This window comes from Triplophysa rosa, linkage group LG8 (assembly GCF_024868665.1).
Source record: "Triplophysa rosa linkage group LG8, Trosa_1v2, whole genome shotgun sequence".
In the NCBI taxonomy this organism is placed as follows: domain Eukaryota; kingdom Metazoa; phylum Chordata; class Actinopteri; order Cypriniformes; family Nemacheilidae; genus Triplophysa; species Triplophysa rosa.
Window position 1 is genome coordinate 11,784,755 of NC_079897.1, and position 10,353 is coordinate 11,795,107.

Below are 10,353 nucleotides of genomic sequence, written 5' to 3' on the forward strand. Positions count from 1 at the left end.
CAGTTGTGTATACTTTTCCCATATCTGATTTACTTATAAGCAAAAGATTTAATTACATTTATATCCGATTAATCGATTAATCGAAAATAATAATCGTCAAACTAATCGATTATCAAAATAATCGTTAGTTGCAGCCCTATTAGACATGAGCTCGTCCAACCAAAACAGTTGCTCAGGAAACATCCCATAAAACCAACAGCTACTCAAGGGCTAACATGCTGACCTGATGATTAGGTCTTGTCTCCTTTCTGCAGAACCTCAACGTCAGCATCTTAAACCACAAACTCCTGCCTCTGAGAGCTCAAATGTAAGAGGCAGATGTGACCCGTATCAACTCCTCCAACAGATTCTTGTGGGAGTCATTTTGTTTTCAGTGTAAATTCATATGGAAAACAGGATGGAACTGCAACATTTCTATAATCAAGAAGGGCATGCAAAAATGTAACGTCAGCTCTTTGCATTCAAGTGAGACCATACAAATACTGAACCTTTCCAAAACAACTTCATGGGAACCGCACCCATGTGGTTACATTAGCCTGGCAGGAAGAGTACCCAATAGACTCTGTCCACGCTGCCATCTCAAGAGGGTTGAAGCAGTTTAGCACGGATGCATGGAAGATCCTCTATGGCACATATTTGACCTGCAAACTCCCCGCTGGGATGTATCTACAGCACCTATAAAATCAATATCTCTCTTCACTATATGGAAGCCATTGTTCACCATTGTTTCACCTGCCAGTGTTTCTTTCTTGGCACTGCTGCTGAGGACCTGGACGATAGAGATACAGTATTTAGCCTGGATCCCTGGGTAGTGTGCGAGAGGAAGTTTGTATCTAATGAGGAATTTGTGCCGTCTCTCGTAAAGTAGGAGCAAGGGAGGATTTTCCCCTAAGTGGCTCACAGTGCACTTGGTCTTCTTGTCTGAAGAATGTTCAGGCCTGGACTCAAACGCTGAGTCCATGACCAACCAGATTGGTCAGAGGCTGAAGTATAGTTCTGTATGTCTCAGGGCAGATCAAGTATGTGGCAAAAGCACAGCAAAAGAGCAAAAAGTAGAAAGAGTTTAGCTGCCTAAAGTGTTTCCTAGTGATGCACACCTGCTTCAAGTTCAGGAAGTAGAAGAACGAAGGATCAAGGAATGATGGGAAGGCAGTGTCTCAAATTAACCATTCCATTGATTCAACTCCGCACTGCCGTGCCCTGAGCAACAGAGGAGCAATTTAGAAACACTTTCCCCCTTAAACGACTTCAATGCTGTGCCACACACATATTAATATTACAGAGGTGCAAGAATAAAAGTGCACGCAGGTCAGCAAATTCTGATGAGGGAGTGGAGGCCAGGGAATGGTTCTGTTGAATAAATTTGGCATTACTGGAGTCTGCAAGTTTGCTATGCAAAATGAAGAAAGAATTATTTTAAAGTTAGCAGAAGAAAGTAGAACGACAAACAAGCCGATGAAATTGATGCTGTTGGGTGGAAAGAAACCTTGTGTGTTCATAATTTTAGATTTGTATTTTTTCATAAATTATTGCCGTAAGTCCCCCTTCATGTTTGTCTGTGGGTTCTGTAAACATTTAGCCAATGTAAAGTATTAAAACGAGCGGCTTAACTTTGACAATGCAGTGTTTTTCCATTTTGTTAAAAGTGGCCAATTTGAAGGTTCACCCTTACAAAAAGTACACATTAAATATACTTCATAAGATGAATTTAAAGCGGATGTAACACACACAGTTATTGCACACAGTTATTATCTCATATTAATCTTGAGTACCTATAGAGTAGTATGGAATACTTCATATCTTCGAAGAGTGTTTAGTTTTATCACATTTATAAAAGACAGATACAGCTGTGCGATTATTTCCGAAAACAGTGAGAGTCCTGGAGGTGTGCAGTGGGCTGAACTCAATATGATACTGGAATTCATGTTCAAAAAAAACTTTACGAGTGAATCGAGCACAGAAATACTATGTCATATGTCCAACTCATTTTTTTGACAAATTGACCATGTTAAGCATAAGAAGCCAGCACGTTTAACAGTGTAAAGAAGTCCGAATGCCTGAAATAGCATGTTACCCCCCCCCCCCTAAACTTTAATGCCTAGTTTCACAGACAAGTCTTAGTTTAAGCCAGGACTATGCCTTAGTTGGACTAGGATATTTGAGTCACTTTTATAAAAATGCTTTAGAAAGAAACATTACCTATGTGCATCTTTAGACAAAACAATGGCACTGACATATTTTACGATATGTTAGGGCAAGTTATTTTCAGTTGAGACGGCTCAAACATTCATTTAAATCTGGGACTAGCCTTAAGCCTTGTCTGTGAAACTGGGCCTAAGTATATTTTAGATAAATTGACCTTATTTACTAAGTATACTAATATTAATGCACTAGTATTTTACTTCTGAATTATTTAATACTGCTTGGAACTAAATTGGACCACTTTTAAGTTTATAAAAGTATACTTTTATATATATACCTTCAAGTAATGTTTATGTTTAACAGTAGTATAATTTAAGCACACAACTACTTTTTTGATTGACAATGACATCATGGACTCGGGAAACACTGTCTAATGCTGGTATGAAAATCTAATTGTGGCATTGATGTTGAAGGTTTCTACTAAATATATACTTGCTTCAAAGACATTTTTATCAATTGGTTTTTAAAGCAAGGGATCTTGTTGTTTCAATGAGATGAAATAGTCAGGGCTCATTAGGAGAAGGTCTTGGGATTCCTGCAGCCACAATGTCTTTTGCCAGCTGTTAAATAAGTCAAAGGATCTGTAATGGTATGGGCAACAATCCCTTGGGAGTCATTTGGTGCAATGATTACTTGACATGGCCGTACTTCAGCATAGGAGTGTGAGCCCATTGCTAGAGCAGGTTGTACTCTCCTTATACACAGCGCTAAACACATTTAACAGTAGCTGCATTTACATGGACACATCGGATTGAATTTAATCAGATTGTGCAATCTGAATGTAGTGTTTACATGAAAGGTAAATTAAGTGATCTGATTGATGTGCGTGTTTACATGACGAGCTTCAAATCCGATATAATCTGCTGACATGCGCACACTGCACAAGTGTTCACCTAAATACCCACTAAAACAGTGTTTTAAAGCACATCTTTTATTTTACAAACGGCACAATTTTTTTACAGTTTATAAAGGCAGAGTAATGTCTCGTGCATAGGCGTAATTTGCGGGTGGATCATGTCCCCACCACTTTTTGCCAAAGTCAATTTTGTCCCCACCACTTATTGTAAGAAATAAAAAATACGGAGCGTATATTTACTCAACTCAACTCAACTTTATTTATATAGCGCTTTTACAATTTTCATTGTTACAAAGCAGCTGCACATGAGACACATTGACTACAAGCAAAACAATCAAAGTTGTACCTGCAAAAACAAGAAAAGGTTGAAAACACAGAAGACAGACACACCCACACACAAAACACTCCACACACAGAACACGCACACGCACCAACACACACAGACACAGAGACACACACACACACGGATGCGCACGCACGCACACACACACAACACACACAGACAAGTACGCACACACACACACGCTCAGTGAGAGCACACATTTAGGATATTTAGGATAAAGGAGAGAGAAGCACAGGTCAAATATAACAGATAATAAATTCCTATATGCAATATTAATTAAGTAAAACTTTAAAATTCTAAAGCAGCCCCCCCGGTCAGGCAGATAGTGCAAAAACAGTATGCAAACGGTGGCGAGGAACCCAAAACACTAATCGAGAAAAAAAACCTCAGGAGAACCCAGGCCCAACCAGGGGATTCCAGTTCCCCTCTGGCAAAAGCTGCTGCCTCTGCACAAGCTCCAGAGAACTTGCACAACAAGGCTAAATAAAATAAATAAACTTAATAATAAAATAAATTATAGTTTAAGATTATCATTAATAATCTAATAGCATTTGAAGTTTTGTGGTGAAGACATGTCAAGAGACCGCGTCCTTCTTTATCCAGCTCTATCATCTCAGCTCTTGTCAGGTCGCCACTTCCCATTCTCCGCTCTACCATCAGGTCAGGCCATGAACTGCATCCTGCTCGCTGTGGTAACCTTGGAACAATGAGACAAGACTGGCTGAGAGTAGAGTACTGTTCTGTACTCTTTGATGCAACAAGTACATCAGTTGTGTTTTTGGTTCCGGTTGATCTAACTAATGCAGCCTAAACCCTCTGAAGATTTATATTATGGAAGAGTAGTGTATGCAAGATTAAAAAGATGCGTCTTTAGTCTAGATTTAAACTGACAGAGTGTGTCTGCCTCCCGGACAGTGCAGGGAAGACTATTCCAAAGTTTAGGCGCTAGATAGGAAAAGGATCTACCACCTGCACTTGATTTTGAAATTCTAGGTATTACCAACTGACAGGACGCCTGAGAGCGTAATGCACGTGAAGGACTGTAATACAAAAGGAGTTCATTCAAGTACTGAGGAGCTAAACCATGTAAGGCTTTATAGGTAATAAGCAAGATTTTAAAGTTAACGCGATGCTTTATAGGTAACCAGTGCAAGGTTGACAGAACCGGGCTAATATGTTCATACTTTTTTGTACGTGTAAGAACTCGAGCTGCCGCGTTTTGGACCAATTGGAGTTTTTGTAATAAGCCTGCAGGGCAACCACCTAACAGTGCATTACAGTAATCTAGTCTTGATGTCATGAATGCATGAATTAACTTCTCTGCATCTGAGATTGACAGCATATGACGTAGTTTAGATATATTCTTAAATGGAAAAACGCAATTTTACAGGTGTTGGCGACGTGGCTCTCAAATGACAGATTACTATCGAATAGAACGCCAAGATTCTTTGCTGACGACGAGGGTTTTATGGAACATCCGTCAATAGTTAAACAGTATTCTTGGTTGTTACTTATAGCAGTTTTCGGTCCAATAAGTAACACTTCCGTTTTGTCCGAGTTCAGTAATAAAAAGTTGTTACTCATCCAGTTTTTTATATCGACTATGCATTCCATTATTCGATGGAACTGCTGTGTTTCATGAGGCTTCGAGGAAATATAAAGTTGAGTATCATCAGCATAACAGTGAAAGCTAACTCCGTGTCGCTTTATTATATCTCCTAGAGGTAGCATGTATAATGCGAAGAGCAGAGGCCCTAAGACTGAGCCCTGTGGTACACCGTACTGGACTTGCGATTTGCGTGACACCTCATTGTTTATTGCTACAAATTGAAAACGGTCGGATAAATAAGATTTAAACCATTTCAAAGCTATTCCCTTAATGCCGACATAATTTTCGAGTCTATGTAGGAGTGTGCTGTGGTCAATGGTATCGAATGCAGCACTAAGGTCTAGCAGCACCAATAACGAGATACAACCTCGGTCAGACGCCAATAGCAGATCATTTGTAACTCTGATCAAAGCAGTCTCTGTACTGTGACATGCTCTAAATCCAGACTGGAATTCTTCATTGATGTCATTCCTTTGGAGGAAGGAGCATAATTGAGTTGAAACTACTTTTTCCAGAACTTTAGATATGAAAGGTAGATTCGATATAGGCCTGTAGTTCCTTAGTTCTCTAGGGTCGAGTTGGGGTTTTTTGACAAGGGGCCTTATAACAGCCACCTTATATGCTTTAGGCACATGTCCTAATGTCAGAGATGAGTTAATAATACCAAGAAGAGGATCTATAATTTCTGGGAGCATCTCTTTGATTGTAGAGTATAGGGATAGTAGTATGAGTTCTTTATTGTAGCAAGTCTCTAGATTTCTATGTAACCGACATAAGCAAACAAATACCAGATAATGATCGAAATGTCTTCACTCTGCTGAAGGATTTTAAGTCGTCCACATTTATACCGTAAACAGTATTAAATCTAAAGTATGATTACGAAGGTGAGTGGGTCCTGACACATGTTGACTAATGCCCATGGAGTTAAGAGTGATCAAGCATATCCTAAGGCATACACACTTATGAGTCTATCACACATTCTTTACGCATAAATGTATTAAAACGTGAAGAACGAGACATATGAATACTATATGTCTCTGATAAGCAAAATACTTTAAAAAATCTAGTTGTACCTAGCAGATAAAATAGATAATTGATAATGTCTTCTTCTATAGAGTTTAGCTGTGACATGAAACCAGAAACTTAAAAAGAATTATATTAGAGTTCTCACTTTCATGAGGAAATGCTACGACAGTATCGAATATCCACACTACCCCTGCCTCTTAATAGCAGGCTACTGTCTTGATATTAATATCGGCACACAGTACGTTAAGGGCACCTTCTGCCTTTTAGACAGGCTCTGTTTATAATAATAATCTTGGGGGACAGATTCATTTAAAGAATATAATCATCTGGTTTTAGCCATGTTTCTGTCAAACAGAGCATGTCTATTTTATGATCTGTTATCATATCGTTAACAAAAGTGCTTTATTAGAGAGAGATCTAATATTTAGCAATCCGAGTCGTAACAGTTGATTATCTGTATTTTGTTCATGTTTAGTTTGTTTAACGTTTATTAAATTACTTTCAAGAGGTTTACGCATTATTTTATGTTTGCTAATCCGGGGGACAGACACAGTCTCTATTTTGTGATGTTTGGGAGAACGGATTACTACATGTTGTACATTTTGTGTATTCTGCGACGTGAGACGGCAAGCAGACAGTTGGTTAAGCCATACTGTCTGCTCCCTGACCTGGGCCCCAGCGAGTCAAGTTTTAGCATTAGCATTAAGACTTTTTGCCATATTTCTAGACAGGATGGAAGTCCCAGCCCAGGAGGGATGGAGACCATCTCGTTTCAACAGGTCAGGTCTGCCCTCAAAACTCTTCCAGTTATTTATAAAAACTATATCATTCTGCAGGCACCACTCAGACAACCAGCCATTTAGTGATGATAATCTGCTATAAATCTCATCACCACGATAAGCATGAGGGGGCCAGAGAATATTACAGTGTCTGACATCATGCTTGCGAGCTCACACACCTCTTTAATGTTATCTTTTGTGATCTCCGATTGACGGAGTCGAACATCATTTGTGCCGACGTGAATGACAATCTTACTGAATTTACGATTAGCCTTAGCCAGCACATTTAAATTTGACTTGATGTCAGGCGCTCTGGCTCCCGGTAAACATTGACTATGGTGGCTGGTGCCTCTATGTTAACGTTCCGAACAATAGAATCACCGATAACTAGGGCACTTTCAGCAGGTTTCTCAGTCGGTGCGTCACTGAGCGGGGCAAACCTGTTCGAGACTGTAATCGGAACGGTCGAGTGATGTTTTGTCCTGCGACTACGCCGTCTCACAGTCACGAAGTTTCCCAGCTGCGGAGGATTTTCAACCGGAACCGAGCTGTGTGCGCTAATGTTGCTCGCATCCAAAGTGTTTTCTATCGTCGTTAAACTCTTACTATCCTCAGATAAGATTGGATGCGAGACTCTAATTCTAAGATCTTCTCTGTCAGCCTAACTATTTCCCTGCATTTATCGCATATAAAGCCCTCGCAGCTGACAGAGAAGGCTAAGCTAAACATATGACATGAGGTGCAAGTAACAATAATAGGAATAGAAGCCATAACTCACCGGATTTGAAGTGCAATTCCAACTTACCAAGGTTGCTCGATGGATCGTAGTATACTCGCTTAAAAAGAGAAACAGTTAGCACACAAGACAAACCAGAGGCAAGATGATATTCCACAGTGTGAACAGAAAGCAAGCTAACACGCTATTGCTATGCTAACGGCGTTAAGTTAACTATCACATTTGGTTTAGACTCTTCCAAGTAAATAACAGGAACAGGGTTATTGAGATATCAGGATAAGTTAGCAACGACAATAATAATTAATGATAATAAAATACACTAATATTAGAGCGAAGTGGTAAGCGCACGGATACAAACAAGCTGCCGGCAGCGATGCAGGAAACAGGAAGCCTGCAGGAAAATATATTTTACCGTGCAAGTAGCCCGCTTTGTAAGCAGAGGCTATTTATACTAACTCCGACCATCAGTTTCAGATTGGAATAGACAAAATGTAAGAAGAAGCAGAGAAACTTAACTGCTCCGGTGCGTAGAGCGTAAAGCAGTTTTACCTGCTTCATGTCGTCGTGGTTCGCGATGCTGTTTGCTGAACTTTTTCCCTATCACATATCAGATTGTAAAGGTATTTATTTTTAATAAAATGATGAAAATATTTGAAAATGGCTGTTCAAGTCATACATGTACCAAACATTTTGCGCTTAATTGCACTTTGTTGCTATATATTCGTCCTTATTGTTCTCGACATGCGGTTTCTATCGCCTATTGCAAGATTAATTACATTTTGATACTTGATAGAAAACTCCAATAAATGGAAAAAGTCACAACTTTGTAGTTTCATGAGTTCAAAACAAAATTTAGAAAGTTTGTTGTATATTTGTAGCCTATCAGGCAATGCCCGTAGTAATTAGTGAAAATAAGATTTTTTTAAAGATATTATTTTCCATCCGTTTCCCCTGTATACTTGAATGTTTGTTCTTATTAGGGGGTTGTCAAACACCAAATTTTTAACATGGGGAAAACACACATTCGTTTCAGTAGTTTTTGTTTCATCACCAATTAAATACGTTTAATTATGTACGGCAACAACAGCCATCCTTACATATAATAAAGCACAACATGCTTTAAATTATATATTGATGAAAACATGATATAGTTTAAAAACAAATGGAAGCAGATCTGATGTGATGTGCAAATTTAGAATAATGTGATCATTGTCATGCGTCTTTCGCACTAACGTTACACCACTGAAGCCGTCGACAAAGCTGCGTAGTTTTTATACTGTTTTCTAGAGGAGTCACCTACATGTTTCGCGCTTGTGACGTCCATGAATATTCCCAACGAGTTCTTACAGAAACTATTTATTAAAGTATTGTTTGTGTCGTCTTCCCCACCACTTTTCAAAACAAAGTTACGCCACTGGTCTCGTGCCAAAGCACGAGCACACCCGATGCGGTTTTACCATGACAAAACTACCAAGACCCACCAGAGCGTCTGCAGGCAAACAATAATTAAATAAATGTTTAGCAACAACAGCTAATACCGAACTTTAGAAGTGATGATATGCGGATTCATATATACGAGCGCGGTGGACGCAGGTATCATTATAATATTCACAAAACGGCTCCTCAAACAATGTTGTAAGCACAGATGTGTTTATTTTATGTCACAGACACCAGCATAATACAGTAATGTACAATTCATAAACGCGAAATAATCTCTACATATCAATGGAGCAAGGTCGTTAAATCAATTTACCATGGTAAAAACAGTTGATCCTTCCAAAGCACATGCAAGTAAACGGTAAATAAAAGAAATGTTCGGTAGCCTACTACGCATATAAATGAAATTTTATGATCAGATATTTTAGCCTACAGGATGTTTGTACATCTGCAAATGTATCGTGTTTTAAAAAGGAACTGAGAAACTGCGGTTAAAAACTCACTCCAGGGAAACAGTTAAGACATTTTAAATGCATAGAAACATTAATATGTTCATTTAGAGATGACAAGCATATGGAAATGTGTACCGCTTTGTCAGATTTATGGTTTTTGGTTTCTTTAGCAGCAGCTGCTCCGTTCCGTGCGTCATACGCCCTTACGTCTGTACGAGCCAGCGTCGTCTTTGCACATGCGCACATTTTCCTACTTCGGTTTTCAATCTGATCAAGTGTATACATGTTCTATCAAGCGGATTACAAACGGGATAAACCACCCCTTACAATCCGACTAAAATTTCGATCGGTTTGGGCATTTTTAATCTGATTGACGTGTTGATATGGAGCGTTTTCATTCGGATTGGATTTTTAATCAGATTACATTGGTCCATGTAAACGCAGCTAGTGTTTTTATTAATATCAGGAAGAGGTAAAAAAACTTACACATCTTTTCCAATGCCATTTAAATATTGGGCCTAAAATCAATTTGTACTACAAATGATGCATGAAATGTTTCGGTTGTTAATAATTTGAAACATTTCTCAAGTATCGCAGCACAATTTACAGCTAAAGCTTTACCAAGTCAATATCATAAGTGATGGCTTTGATTTTCAGTCTGGATTGTAATACGCTCTGGCTTTCTAGAAGAGTTTTATTGGGAGTTATTTTATAAAAAATGTAAATGTAAAATGCTTTTATTAATGGACAGAGCTTTGTCAAACTACAAACTCCAGGCACAAAAAATGTGAACAAAGAAATACTTTCAGTATGAATCTCTTGCCCTCTGGAGACTATGTAATCCAGTAATATTCCTCATTATAGATGATGTGTGACCTAGAAAAGTTTGGATCAAAAAAAGAGGATCGTTGCC

The 10,353-nt window shown here is 38.8% G+C and overlaps 1 pseudogene; it reads right to left on the reverse strand.

The window, feature by feature from the left end:
- Positions 1–6,380: 6,380 nt before the first annotated feature.
- On the reverse strand, positions 6,381–9,678 carry LOC130557780 (uncharacterized; annotated as a pseudogene).
- Between the last annotated feature and the right edge of the window lie 675 nt (positions 9,679–10,353).